Source organism: Rhinichthys klamathensis, unplaced genomic scaffold (assembly GCF_029890125.1).
Source record: "Rhinichthys klamathensis goyatoka isolate OS25496 unplaced genomic scaffold, OSU_Roscu_1.1 h1tg000436l_1, whole genome shotgun sequence".
Taxonomy (NCBI): domain Eukaryota; kingdom Metazoa; phylum Chordata; class Actinopteri; order Cypriniformes; family Leuciscidae; genus Rhinichthys; species Rhinichthys klamathensis.
Window position 1 is genome coordinate 1189628 of NW_026606932.1, and position 13951 is coordinate 1203578.

Sequence of the window (13951 nt, forward strand, 5' to 3'; positions counted from 1 at the left end):
CCACAGGCCAAAGACCGGTCTGCCCTCGAAAAGGCCGCCTCAACCTGAGTTGGAGGCGTCTGTCGAGATGATTTTCCGGTGGGAAATCGCTCCCATTGTCACCCCCTGCTGGTACCAATTGGCCTCTAACCAGGGCTGCAGAGCTGAAATGCAGCTCTGAGATATCCTGATCCACTTGTAGCCACGCGTCCACCCCTGACGGGGTACGCGGGCGTTCAACCAGCGTTGTAGCGGGCGCATGCGCAGTAAGCCCAGCTGAAGCACTGCTGCAGCTGAGGCCATACAGCCCAGCATCATCTGAAATTTGTTCAGGGAGGCGGTTCTGCCCTTCTGGAAAGATGCGGCTAGGTGTCGAACACGGCGCGCGCGCTCTGTCGACAGCTGAGCCTTCATAGCCACGGAGTCCAGTTCCATCCCTAAAAAGGAGATTGACTGGCTGGTAGGGGTGGGAGAAAAAATCGATCCATTGATGCATCGCGATTCTCTCTCCAACGATTCTGGATCGATTCTGAGAATTCCAGAATCGATTCTGAGCTTAGTTTTTAACCAGATGTGCGATGAAGTTGAGTTTGCTTTAGAAACACCCGTATTCTGCTTGCTTCCAATTCCTCACACACATACACCACTCGAACCTTCCGTAAAATAATCTTTCATAAAGTTCGGAAAGGTTTAAGCGAATTACAAGGACATTCACAGGCTTCATTGCACAGGATACGCTGTGAGAGACGCGCGCATTCTGTGATGTTACACTTGAAGTGTGCTGTCTCAGCCGTCGGTATTTTCCTTACAAATGCTCTACGAAGTCATCATTTATGTGGTTTGGAATGCAGTGGACTTATATATTTAAAATATGAACCTCACTAACAGAAGGCTGCTTTCAATTTCAAATGCTGACGCGCGCTTTGTTTGTGAGACTGCTCGCGCATGCGGCTGTGCGACTCCGTGTAGTGGTTTAATGCACTTGTGCAAAATTAACGTAAACACAGCCAGTTGTGTCTTCAAAAGAGATGCGTGCATGAATGCAGCTTAATAGATCTCCCCCAGTCTATGATGTCATAGTAAAAAACAACAGTAAAGATGAAGAAAAATCACTCACGGTTCTTGAATGGAAAACGTTCAGATAATCTATAGGCTACTGAAAGCACTTTTTGTTTGTTGTTTGTTATATTTTTCTATGCTCCTCTTTATTATTTGTTATATTAGTTAGGCCTATATTAGTTTAAAATTCTTAACATACAACGGTTTTAATAAAAACTACTTAATTTGTAATTATTTTTTAAAAAGTACTTAATTACTTATGTAAACTAATGAATTAATAAGGGGGGGGGGGGGGGGGGGTAGATAAAGAATCGTTCTGGAATCGAATCGTGACTCCCAGAATCGGAATCGGATCGTAAGGTGACCAAAGATTCCCACCCCTACTGGCTGGGCCGTAATGAGCTCTTGGTCCAGTTGACCGTAAGGCCCAATCTTTCCAAGTGACTGAGAAGCATAGTTCTGTGAGATACGAGCTCTATCTCTGACTGTGCTAGAATCAGCCAGTCGTCCAAGTAGTTCAGAATTCGCACACCCTGACATCTGAGGGGGGCGAGCGCCGCGTCCATGCACTTCGTAATGTACGGGGTGCCAGGGACAGGCCAAACGGGAGGACGGTGTACTGATATTCCTGGCCGTCGAAGGCGAATCTCAAGAATGGCCTGTGACGGGGTATAATCTGTATCTGAAAATACGCGTCTTTCAGATCGAGAGATATAAACCAGTCCTTCGGGCGAATTTGCGCGAGGATCTGCCTGGTTGTAATCATTTTGAACGGTCTCATGAGAGCTTTGTTCAAAAATCTCAGATCTAATATAGGCCTCAGGCCTCCGTCCTTCTTCGGTACGAGAAAATAACGGCTGTAAAAACCTGACTCGCTCAGAGAAGGCGGCACCGGTCTATAGCTCCTTTGCACAGCAGTTTGGCTATTTCTGCGCGAAGTAGATGTGCTACTTTCGCGCTCAATGTCGACTCGGTCCGAGCGTGAAAACGCGGGGGACGGCGAGCGAACTGTAGTGCACAGCCCTGTCTTTTTGTGCTTACACCCACTCTGAAACCCCTGGAATGGCTTCCCATGCTTGTGCATGTGTGGCCAGGGGGAGAATGGCCTCCGGGTTCCGGTCGCCGCACACTGTGGGCTTCGGGAACTGAAACGGAGATGTGGGCGCGGCGCGCGCCCTCGGTGCTTGAATGAAGCGGCTCGCTGACAGCCGCTTAGGGCTGGTTCGCACGTATCAAGCGCCTCATCCCCTGAGCGGGAGCCCGCGCTGAAGATTTCATCTTCCCTGATGAAAATCAGGGAAGCAGCCTCTGAGCCCTGCTTTTATACGCTAAGCCACACCCCTTTGCGCGGGCTGTGACGCATAGTGGGCGCGAAGCGCCACCATTGGGCGTGACGTCACGCCAGGCTCACTGGTATGCTGCTGCAGTTAGACTAGACAGCCTGCTCTAGGTCTGCAGCTGCTGCACTGTGTTGACAATATATACAAAATTAAGGATAATTTTGGCTTCAATATCTCGAGCAAAGATGAACTTTACCCGTAGCGTAAGCTAGACTTACGCAATACGAGAGAACCTCTCGTAAGAGAACTCCTTTTCCTCGATTTACTGAAGCTTATATGTAAAATGCATTTGCAGCTGCACAGCTAACACATTTAGCATCTGGCTCGCTCATAGGCTGTGCTGCGCCAACTGCACATCCAATGGCGCGGGCGCCTCTGACGTGCGACCAATGGAACTAGACCTACGTCATTACACGATCTTCAAGGTGTGTTCGACTTCATGCAGCTCTGCGCAGACCGATCGGCAACTGACTTGAAACAGTGCATGCCGGTTAGAAATTTTGTCCGACTTGATACAGCGCCGACGCCACATGACTGTGACGTATGCCATCGAAGTACCGCGAGAGCGTTTCGAGAGTAGCCGGAGAACTCAGCCAGCGCAGCTTCTCAAGAGCGGCTGCACTGGGCTGCACAAGCTCTGATGACGTCACAGCTGTTCCACGATTCGCCGGGTTCACCGCATGACAACGATCACGTGCGTTTCGTGTTTATTCTCACATCTTTAGTTCTACTAAAGCTCACAAATCATTTTTTTATAACATTAAACAGTCTTTTCATATAGTCGCGATGTTATATTGTGTCATGTTTATCAAAATAAAACTGATTAAAAAACGTTCACTCCACTTCATTGATATAGGCTTATTTTGAACTTTATTCTTATTCAAACAGATGGTGTATGAAGCAGTAAAGTATTGAATGAAAATGTGTCTGAAATATCTGTGTATTTGGCAAATATTGCATTTATTTCACTTCAGCTGTGGTAAAGTATGCAAACACGCTGTGAGCGGTCACTACGGGAACCAGAAAGTGTCCGACTTCACGTCTCCATTCGCCGATCGGTTACATCCAGCCGCAGCCGATGTCGAACACACCTTCAGTCTTCACGGACCTTCGCAGGGTTTAACCATAAGGTGTGTTCGACATCGGTTGTATAGTTGTAAAAAAATTCACCCCCCTCACAGTTGTCATGAAGGGCAAAATAAGCTATAAAGACCAAAACCACTTTTTGCTCCAGCCTGTAAACATGTTTTTTTCTGCTGTAAAGTTTGGCATTTTAACATGGGGGAGATGCAGATTTGACTCACTTCTGCAGCCTGCCTCAAGCGGTCAGTAGATGAATTGCAGTTTAATTCACTTCCGTGTTGGTTTCAAGAGAGAGACAGGGAGGTTGCCGCTTGGGTTTAACCCTTTTTACAGTCTATGGTTTAACCAGACACGTTACACGACTTCCACCAATCAGATGCATCACTGTGGGATTGTGGGATTGTTCAGGATTGTGGGTAATGAAGTACTTATCCAATACATTGCCAATAAAAGGCATTTAACAAGGTTAGTGCCCCATGAACTTTTGGCGTTTATATGAGCATACAATCATTTAGTACAGCCGTAGCTGGTTTTAAGTCTTCCATGTATGGTTACGTTTTTATGGCTTATACCCCAACTGTCAATGGAGAAATTGTATTGAATTTTTACTTCCGGCACCGGCTGTGGGCGGGACTGTGATGCTCTATGAACAATAAAAAACATTGGCAGCCAATCAGAATCCATCCTGCTGTAACAAGCTCTATCGTTTAAACTTTAAAGTGACAGACAAGCACGCGCTTAGAATAAACAAAACGATATCATCCGATGATGTGGATGCTAATATCTTCATAGTTATCGTTCTTGGTGTGAACGGGCCTTAAAGGGATACTCCACTTTTTTTGGAAATAGGCTCATTTTACAACTCCCCCAGAGTTAACCTGTTAAGCTGCAAGCCCATTTTTGAAAAATCCCCAGATATGGCATTTCCAAACTGAAACAGATACAGTTCATGAACCCTTTGTACTAAAAGCACAAGTAAGATCTCATTTGAAAGCTGACACCTGGAAGTTTATTGTAAATGTAGAATTAATTATTGTCATAATGAAAAAAAATAGTTATAAATAGCTTCAAAGTTTTGTAAAGTTATTATACATTTATTTTTATGAAACATCTTCATGAAAATAAAATTGAAGTTGGCATTGTAGCAATCTAGAAATGCACTGCAGCTAAAGCCACATGTCTAACCATGTTATATTTAAAATCTGAAGATAAGTCTAAAACTCTGTATTTAGTTCAATGTTTTTCAAGATCATGTCATATGACTTTATTTTGATTAGACTGGTGTTTATTGTCATCTTATAAGCATCTATTCAGTCTATTGCCTCTATTGTTTTGTGATGCAAAAACGAGCCCCATTCAGTCTCAGTCTCCCCTGCACATATTCACACCTCTCCAGCCTGTTTATTGCTCTAAATATGCTTTTCTTTTGTCTGCATTATAATCACTAACGACTAGCAATTCACACTGTTTCAATCCCTCATTTATTTTATAAAAGTTCTCACTTCACAGTGAAACTGTATCAAATGCCCTTTTTGAAAAACGAAACATTTCAGTAAGCATTCTTATTTAGAAAAAAAATCATAAAAATTACACCGAAGTTAGGTAGCAGGTGCTCAGTACTAGCTAGCATGTTAGCTTAGCACACCATCAATACACGACAATTTATGAGAATAAAACTATGTTTGTGCTCCAAACTTACTTTATAGCGCAAGTCGAGTGTTTTAAATAACTTTCTGTAATCTGATTTGGCTTCAGATAAAAAAATCAGATAGAAAATATATTATTTTATTGTATTCTGCACAATTTGAAAGTCTATCTCGATTAGCATTACATTATACATATAATCTATTATTATGAAAATACCTGACATGACTCGAAGAACACAGGTAAATCAAATATCATTGCAATCATGTTTATTGTCTTCAAAACATCTTTATCTGCACTTTACAGCGATCTCGGATAGCTTTGTTGTGTCAGGACTTCCTGAATGTCACATGATTATGGCTCTTCTTCATGTGATCCATATATGGACTTTGCTGTGCAAACAGCGCCCTCAGACTTTCAGTATGAATTGATAACACAGTACATCAGAGTATCCAGCGCTCAAAATGATTACATCGACGCATTTGGGTATAAATTCAATAAATATTATTCCTGTCTATAGAAGTCTGATGTAAACCTATGAGAATCTATCAATATTTCTCCAAATCTGCACATGTTTGAGCTAAAAGCCCTGATGGACGTTGTTTTGTCAAGCACTGTCATGGCGATCGCACGGGAGTTTTTTTTCTGAATGAGAGCAGCTGACGCTCATAATTCATATTAAAGGTAACGACTCATTTTTTAATTTCATAACTCCTGACACAAATTAAGACATAACTGTCACTATAAGTTTCTCAGAATACAATAGTGGTCAAATACTGAAACTTGAGTCTTATTTCGTTTTAATGATGTATAGTTTGTCAAGTTAAGAAGATTAAAGGGATACTCCACCAGTTTTTCTTATTAAACTATGTTATTCCCTTAACTAAGACGAGTTGATACATACCTCTCTCGTCTCAGTGCGTGCACTATATCGCTCTGTATTGCCGCAAAACTATGTTAGCACTTAGCTTAGCCCATGCATTAAATATGGGCCAAGCAGAGAAGCGACCAAACACTTCCACGTTTTCCCTATGTAAACACAGTTACTCGAGTAGTGTAATTTGACCTGGGCTGGTGACACAAAATAAACCGTTGCGCTTTTCTAAGCGTTTAAAATTGATGACTATATTGTATGGCGGAATACCATAACAAGTGCTTTTGAGCACTTCGACTTGGCGCAATAATATCTTCACTCGTGAAAAGTCCTCTTACCGGCTCCCGCTTCCCCTCCCCCTCCCTCTGACATTTCCGTCAATACAACCGTGACTTTTACTACCTGTGCTATTAGCAAACTGCAGATCATTTGCAAACTGCAGATCATTTGCAATGGCGGACTTTGTAGATGATTATGACTTCTTTGTAGAAGACCCAGAGCCATATCTGTTTGAACCCGAGTACACGGAGGAGGAATTAGCTCTTATGGACCGTGAGAGGCAAGAAAGATATGATCCAGAACAGACCGGAGCTGGCGAAAGACCACGGGCAAACAGCAATTGGTGGTGCAAGTGTGACTGTTGCGAACAGATGCCGACCGAAATTGACAGCCTGTGCTGTTTAGAATGCTAACTAGCTTCCAACAACCTGTTACTTCGTCAACTCCGCTCGAACTACTACTACCGGCGCATGTCACGTTGGTTGTATTGACGGAAATGTCAGAGGGAGGGGGAGAGGAAGCGGGAGCCGGTAAGAGGACTTTTCACGAGTGAAGATATTATTGCGCCAAGTCGAAGTGCTCAAAAGCACTTGTTATGGTATTCCGCCATACAATATAGTCATCAATTTTAAACGCTTAGAAAAGCGCAACGGTTTATTTTGTGTCACCAGCCCAGGTCAAGTTACACTACTCGAGTAACTGTGTTTACATAGGGAAAACGTGGAAGTGTTTGGTCGCTTCTCTGCTTGGCCCATATTTAATGCATGGGCTAAGCTAAGTGCTAACATAGTTTTGCGGCAATACAGAGCGATATAGTGCACGCACTGAGACGAGAGAGGTATGTATCAACTCGTCTTAGTTAAGGGAATAACATAGTTTAATAAGAAAAACTGGTGGAGTATCCCTTTAAATATGATAGTAACTTTGAACTATTTAAAAAAAAAACGCTTCAGAGCGCCGACGCACTGGCGACGGTTAACAGGTTAAACTGTTGAGTTTTACCGTTTTTGAATCCATTCAGCCGATCTCCGGTTCTGGCGGTACCACTTTTAGCATACATCATTGAAGTGGACAAGACCATTAGCATTTCTCAAAAAAAAATGACCAAAGTGTTTCGATATTTTTCCTATTTAAAACTTGACTCTTATGTAGTTATATCGTGCACTAAGACCGACGGAAAATGTAAAGTTGCGATTTTCTAGGCTGATATGGCTAGGAACTATACTCTCATTCCTGCGTAATAATCAAGAAACTTTACTGCCGTACCATGCATGAGTCCAGCAGGCGCAGGCATTTAGGGTGTACTCACACTAGGCACGGTTGCCATGAACCGGGCCCGAGTACGATTGTCCCCCCTCCCCACTCCCCCTCTGGCCTGCACTCACATAGGGTTTCAGCATTCGTGCCGGAGCACGCTTACGTCATTATGGTGCGACGGTTTCGGGATAAACAAGAAGAGCGGCTGTGCCGACTTTAAGTGAAAGTAAGCCTCGTACTTTGGGATATGGCCCAACACCATGAGTGCAGCAGGCATAATTATATGACGCAGCGCCTGAAAATAGTCCCCAGCTCAGTAACTTCCAACGTGACCGGGACTAAGGGTGTACTCACACTAGCCAGTTTGAACCGTGCCCGAGTGCGTTTGACCACCAAAGCGCGGTTCGTTTGACTAGTGTGAGTGCTCCGAACCGTGTCCGGGCACGGCTCGATTAGCCGGCCCTGGCCCGCTTGGAAGAGGTGGGCCAGAGCACGGTTCAGTTGGACTCGGGCGTGGTTCGCATGCAGTGTGAGCGCTAACCGTGCTGGAGCACGGAACAGGCACGGCTTGCTCGGTCTCTGCGCATGAAACTTTAATACCCGCATTGAAAAGAACAGTGGGGGCGTGAACGCGCTATTTATATCGCGGTAACGTTATTCCAGTGCGCGCGCGTGCACTGTGTTGGGCCATATCCCAAAGTACGAGGCTTAGTTTCACTTAAAGTCGGCACAGCCGCTCTTCTTGTTTATCCCGAAACCGTCGCACCATAATGACGTAAGCGTGCTCCGGCACGAATGCTGAAACCCTATGTTAGTGCAGGCCAGAGGGGGAGTGGGGAGGGGGGACAATCGTACTCGGGCCCGGTTCATGGCAACCGTGCCTAGTGTGAGTACACCCTAAGTGCCTGCGCCTGCTGGACTCATGGTACGGCAGTAAATTTTCTTGATTATTACGCAGGAATGAGAGTATAGTTCCTAGCCATATCAGCCTAGAAAATCGCAACTTTACATTTTCCGTCGGTCTTAGTGCACGATGTAACTACAGAAGAGTCAAGTTTTAAATAGGAAAAATATCGAAACTTTTTTTTTGAGAAATGCTAATGGTCTTGTCCACTTCAATGATGTATGCTAAGCTATGCTAAAAGTGGTACCGCCAGAACCGAAAAATCGTCTGAATGGATTCAAAAACGGTAAAACTCAACAGTTTAACTCTGGGGGAGTTGTAAAATGAGCCTATTTCCAAAAAAAGTGGAGTATCCCTTTAAGGTTAAACAGTTCATAAAAAAATATATACTCTTTAAAGGAACACTCCGACTTTTTGGGACTTTAGCCTATTCACCTTATCCCCCAGAGTTAGAAAAGTCCATACATACCTTTTTCATCTCCGTGCGTGCTATAAGTCTGTTTGACGCACCCACCGCTAGCCTAGCTTAGCACAAAGACTGGTTGTAAATGGTTGCAGCTAGCATACTAATCCAAATAAGTGACAAAATAACGCAAACATTTTTCTATTTACATGTTGTGATTTGTATAGTCACAGAGTGTACAAAAAACAAAGTCACATGAGACACAGACATATTTTAACCGTATAAATACTGGGAACTATATTCTCTGAAGGCGACTATATTCTCTGAAGGCGAAGCACTGCTACTTGGGCGGAGTGATAACCGCAGCACCTGAGACGCGCTCTCTGCTCCTCACCACGGTGCGTCTCAGGTGCTGCGGTTATCACTCCGCCCAAGTAGCAGTGCTTCGCCTTCAGAGAATATAGTTCCCAGTATTTATACGGTTAAAATATGTCTGTGTCTCATGTGACTTTGTTTTTTGTACACTCTGTGACTATACAAATCACAACATGTAAATAGGAAAATGTTTGCGCTATTTTGTCACTTATTTGGATTAGTATGCTAGCTGCAACCATTTACATCCAGTCTTTGTGCTAAGCTAGGCTAGCGGTGGGTGCGTCAGATAGAGTTACAGCACGCACGGAGATGAAAAAGGTATGTATGGACTTATCTAACTCTGGGGGATAAGGTGAATAGGCTAAAGTTTCAAAAAGTCGGAGTGTTCCTTTAAAAAAAAAAAAAAAAATTCTGCAGATGCAACTAGGCTTGATATTTTGCTAACTAATGCGAAACAGAGAAATGTTATAGGCTATGTATGTGATAAGTGTTTATGCTTTTGGGGACAGCTGTACACATTGAGATACATACAGGGCCGGCTCTGTAAATCTGGGGGCCCTAAGCAGGATAATTTTGGGGCCCTGCCTTGCAGTAAATAATGGAGTATTTATGGCGTTATTATCCTGTCAAATGTCGAGAGCGCATTATTGTAGCGCGAAAGTACATTAATATTATGCACGAGCGTGAATCTCTCTGCTCGCGCGCGGAATATGATGTGCCGAGCGTGAATCCCTCTGCTCGCGCGCGGAATATGATGTGCCGAGCGTGAATCTCTCTGCTCGCGCGCGGAATATGATATGCCGAGCACGAATCTCTCTGCTCGCGCGCGGGAACTGGGCGCGCGCTCTCAGATACACTTCTCTTGTAAGAATTCTCTCTCTGGGCTGAGTGGGCTCGCTGCCTCGCTCAGAGAATATGCCTGCACTTAAAACGTGTTCAGTGCAATCGCGAATTGCTCCTCTTCCCCAGCTAACAATTTTAGGTTATAAGAACGTTTTCATAACGTTCCCATTAAGTTATAAAAACGTCATTTCTGAATGTTCTAGGGAATTTCAAAAAGTCCAGTTTTTTAGACGTTGTATTAACGTTATTTCTTGGTTATAAGAACGTTCAATTCTCCCGTTATGTAAACGTTGTATTAATGTTAATTCCTGGTTATAATAACGTTAGAACGTTCAATTCTCCCTTTATATAAACGTTGTATTAACGTTCTTGTTTGGTTATAAGAACGTTATTCAAACGTTCAATTCTCCCATTATATAAACCTTCTCTTAATGTTTTTCTAAGATAATGAAAAACGTTTCATTCAATAAAAAAACATTAAGAAATGTTTTAATAATTATTAAAACCTTTCTTAATGTTTTTTATATAACAAGGTAGCCTATATAATAGGCCTAGCCTATATGAAGAACCTAAAATTTTTAAAAAGACCCATGAATCATGTCTATAATATGTGTAATGTAGTCCACTGAAGTCGAGTTGAATTGAACCCAAGTAGGCCTATAGTTTATTCCAATAAACCGATTTGGGTTGAAGTGACCATATGAAATTAACATAAACATAAACTTGGAAGAATCACCAACAATGGTACAGGGAACAAAGCTAGACAAGAGACAATGGGAACACAAGGACAAGGATTATGACCAAAAACAACCAATGACATTCACAAGTTAAAGTTCATTTAATTTATATAGCTCATTTTTACAACAATTTCCAAGTTTATGTTCATGTTAATTTCATATGGTCACTTCAACCCAAATCGGTTTATTGGAATAAACTATATTCCGCGCGCGAGCAGAGAGATTCACGCTCGCGCATAATATTAATGTACTTTCGCTACAATAATGCGCTCTCGACATTTGAAAGGATAATAACGCCATAAGTATTGCCACCGCAAACCAGCAACTGTATACAATCTAACCCAATCTAACAAATCTTCAATAAAGTTGTTGCATATACAAACCCAGCTAACAATGACCTGGCGGTCCACCAGCGTTTTTTGGGCGGCACAAAGTCAGCGGCTTGACACGGTCGGACCTCCGGCGGCACACCATTGGCAAAACGACCAATCTGAAAATGCGGTCGGTCCGCCAGCGTTTTTTGGGTGGCACGCCACCGGCGGCTTTCCGCGGCTGGGCCAACGTCGGCACACCAGTGGCAAGCCGATAGTCGGTCCAGTGTTGCTGAGCACTTACAGAACATCTTTAATTTATAAATGTATATTTATTTTTAATTTATTTTTTACAGTTAAAAAGAATCTGAAAGCACTGAATAAAAAAAATGTGAAACTGGCAAGTAGCTATATCAAAAGCAAAGTGTTGGTGGTATAAAAAATACTGCCTATAAGCATTTTTAGCACGCGTTCAAATGAAATGGCTTGAGTGTTCGTAAAAACAATAATAAAAAAATCTGATATTATAAAAGTGCCACAATTGTCCCACTATCACGTGCTGGAGTGGTAATTTGCACCTATGAACGGGGCATATAACTTCAAAATAAGTTTTAAATTCATGATTTAATAATGAGATTTTTATTCAAGTAAGGTTCTAATTCTAGATGTATATGTTTGTAAATGCTGCGTGACTTTGACGCGTTTTAATGGACGTGCGCGTGAATATTCGAGTCGCCTTCAAACACTGGAGCAGAGATGAGTTACCATGGAAACGGCGCAGGACGCGTCACCAGTGCAACAGACAAGCAGCAAAACTCCGACTCTCGCTGTTGATTTCACTGCTTTCAGGTGAGTTTAGTCTCTAAAATCACACACATAATACACACAACTGTTCTTGACACTTCTCTTACTTGTAATTGACACGCTTCTGTTGAATATTTACTTTATAGAAATGGTTTACTGTCTTCGAGAAAGTCCGTTAGCATCTCAACCGTTTTCAGAAGAGGTAACGTTAGTGCTAACGTTGTTAGGCTAACGTTATAGCTTGCTTTTGTTTATGAAGGTTTGGGCTTTTAATCACATCTTATGTGTAGATGAGAGGTTTTGATAGTTTTGTAAAGATTTTGCTTGGAAGTGAGCTAATTTATTTAACATAAACGTATGTATTTAACATAAAAGTGCTGTTAATCGATGACGTCACTTACACGACTGACACTAGCTCAATGGTTAATAAATATTGATAAAAATTGTTCTGTGATTTCAGCAGCAACAAAATAATCCCTCTACAACAGAGGAAAAGTTCCACTACTTCAACATTTCTGAAGAAAGCTGCTGCTGGAGAAGTGGGAAACACAGGTGAAGTGAGGAAGCTCTTTAAATAATCTCATATCAATTTTTTCACTATATTTTTCACCTATATCACCATGCATCTGTTCTCATTTTTTAAATTTAATTTATTTTAAGGTTTTGACATCCAAATGTAAGTGACACTGTTTGAGCAATATTAACCCTCATTTTGTGTTTGGGTCATTTTGACCCAGAGAAGATTGTATTTTTCCCTAAAATACTAGTTAATGTCATCGCATTGGACTGAAACTTGGTGACTTTGTTCACAAAGGATATAATTAAGTTATATATCTATGCACAAACTGGTTTTAGTCCGCAGTGACCCTGTTTCAAAAAAATCTTTCTTTCATGTTCTTAGTTTCATCACAGTTTTCAGACAAAATATTATGACATTGTGTTTTGGGACTAAAATGTAAAAATATAGATGTTATAGCACAGACACATATAAATGCTTCACAGTGTCTTGCTTGGCATTCATTTTGTAGCAGCACAATGGCGAAGAAGCTCTCTGTGCATGATGTTCTTCATCAGATCATTGATCGAGACACCAGTGAGGAGGAGGCGATGCAGGATGAATCTTGCAGTGAAGGAGCATTAGAAAGATGTTTTAGAAGAAGCCACCACTGAGCTACAGACCTTGAAACCACTGATGAGCAGCATCTTCTGATGATGAGGGCCAGCTGATGCTACGGTTACATTCTGGTCGAAAGATGTAAGTTTGTCCTGGTCTTCATCCCCACGAGGCAAGGTAGTTTTTCTTCTGAGATTCATCCTCACTAGAATCTCGATCAATGATCTGATGAAGAACATCATGCACAGAGAGCTTCTTCGCCATTGTGCTGCTACAAAATAAATGACAAGCAAGATACTGTGAATCATTTATATGTGTCTGTGCTATAACATCTATATCTGTAAATTTTCATCTTTTTCTGTGTGAGAACATCTAGTCCCAAAACACAATGTCATAATATTTAGTCTGAAAACTGTGATGAAACAAAGAACATGAAAGATTCTTTTGAAACAGGGTCACTGCAGACTAAAGCCAGTTTGCGTGTGTGTGTGTGTGTGTGTGTGTGTGTGTGTGTGTGTGTGTGTGTGTGTGTGAGTGTGAGAGTGTATGTCAGATGGATGAATGGATATTAGATGCAGTTCAGGGTAGGATCAAGTTGCTTTCTGTGGAAAAGAATGTGTAATACTCAAAATAGTTTGTGTGTTTTAATGTGTGTGTTTGTTTGGGAAGCGCATTTGCATGTATCGACACATGCACAGATCCAAGGGCTCAATGTTTGCAAGCACACATGTACATATGTGTACATGCAGATGTTCATATTGTATTTAATATTTTCAAAATTATTTATAAATAATGCTTTTTTTACAAAGAAAATGAGATGCCTACTCTTAGATAAATGAGGCCTATGATTAATCAGATGCAAACAGAATTATAAAACCAGTACTAATTAAAAGAGAACAAGTTGACAAAAAGATTGAATCCAATATTGGGTGATAATATGCATAA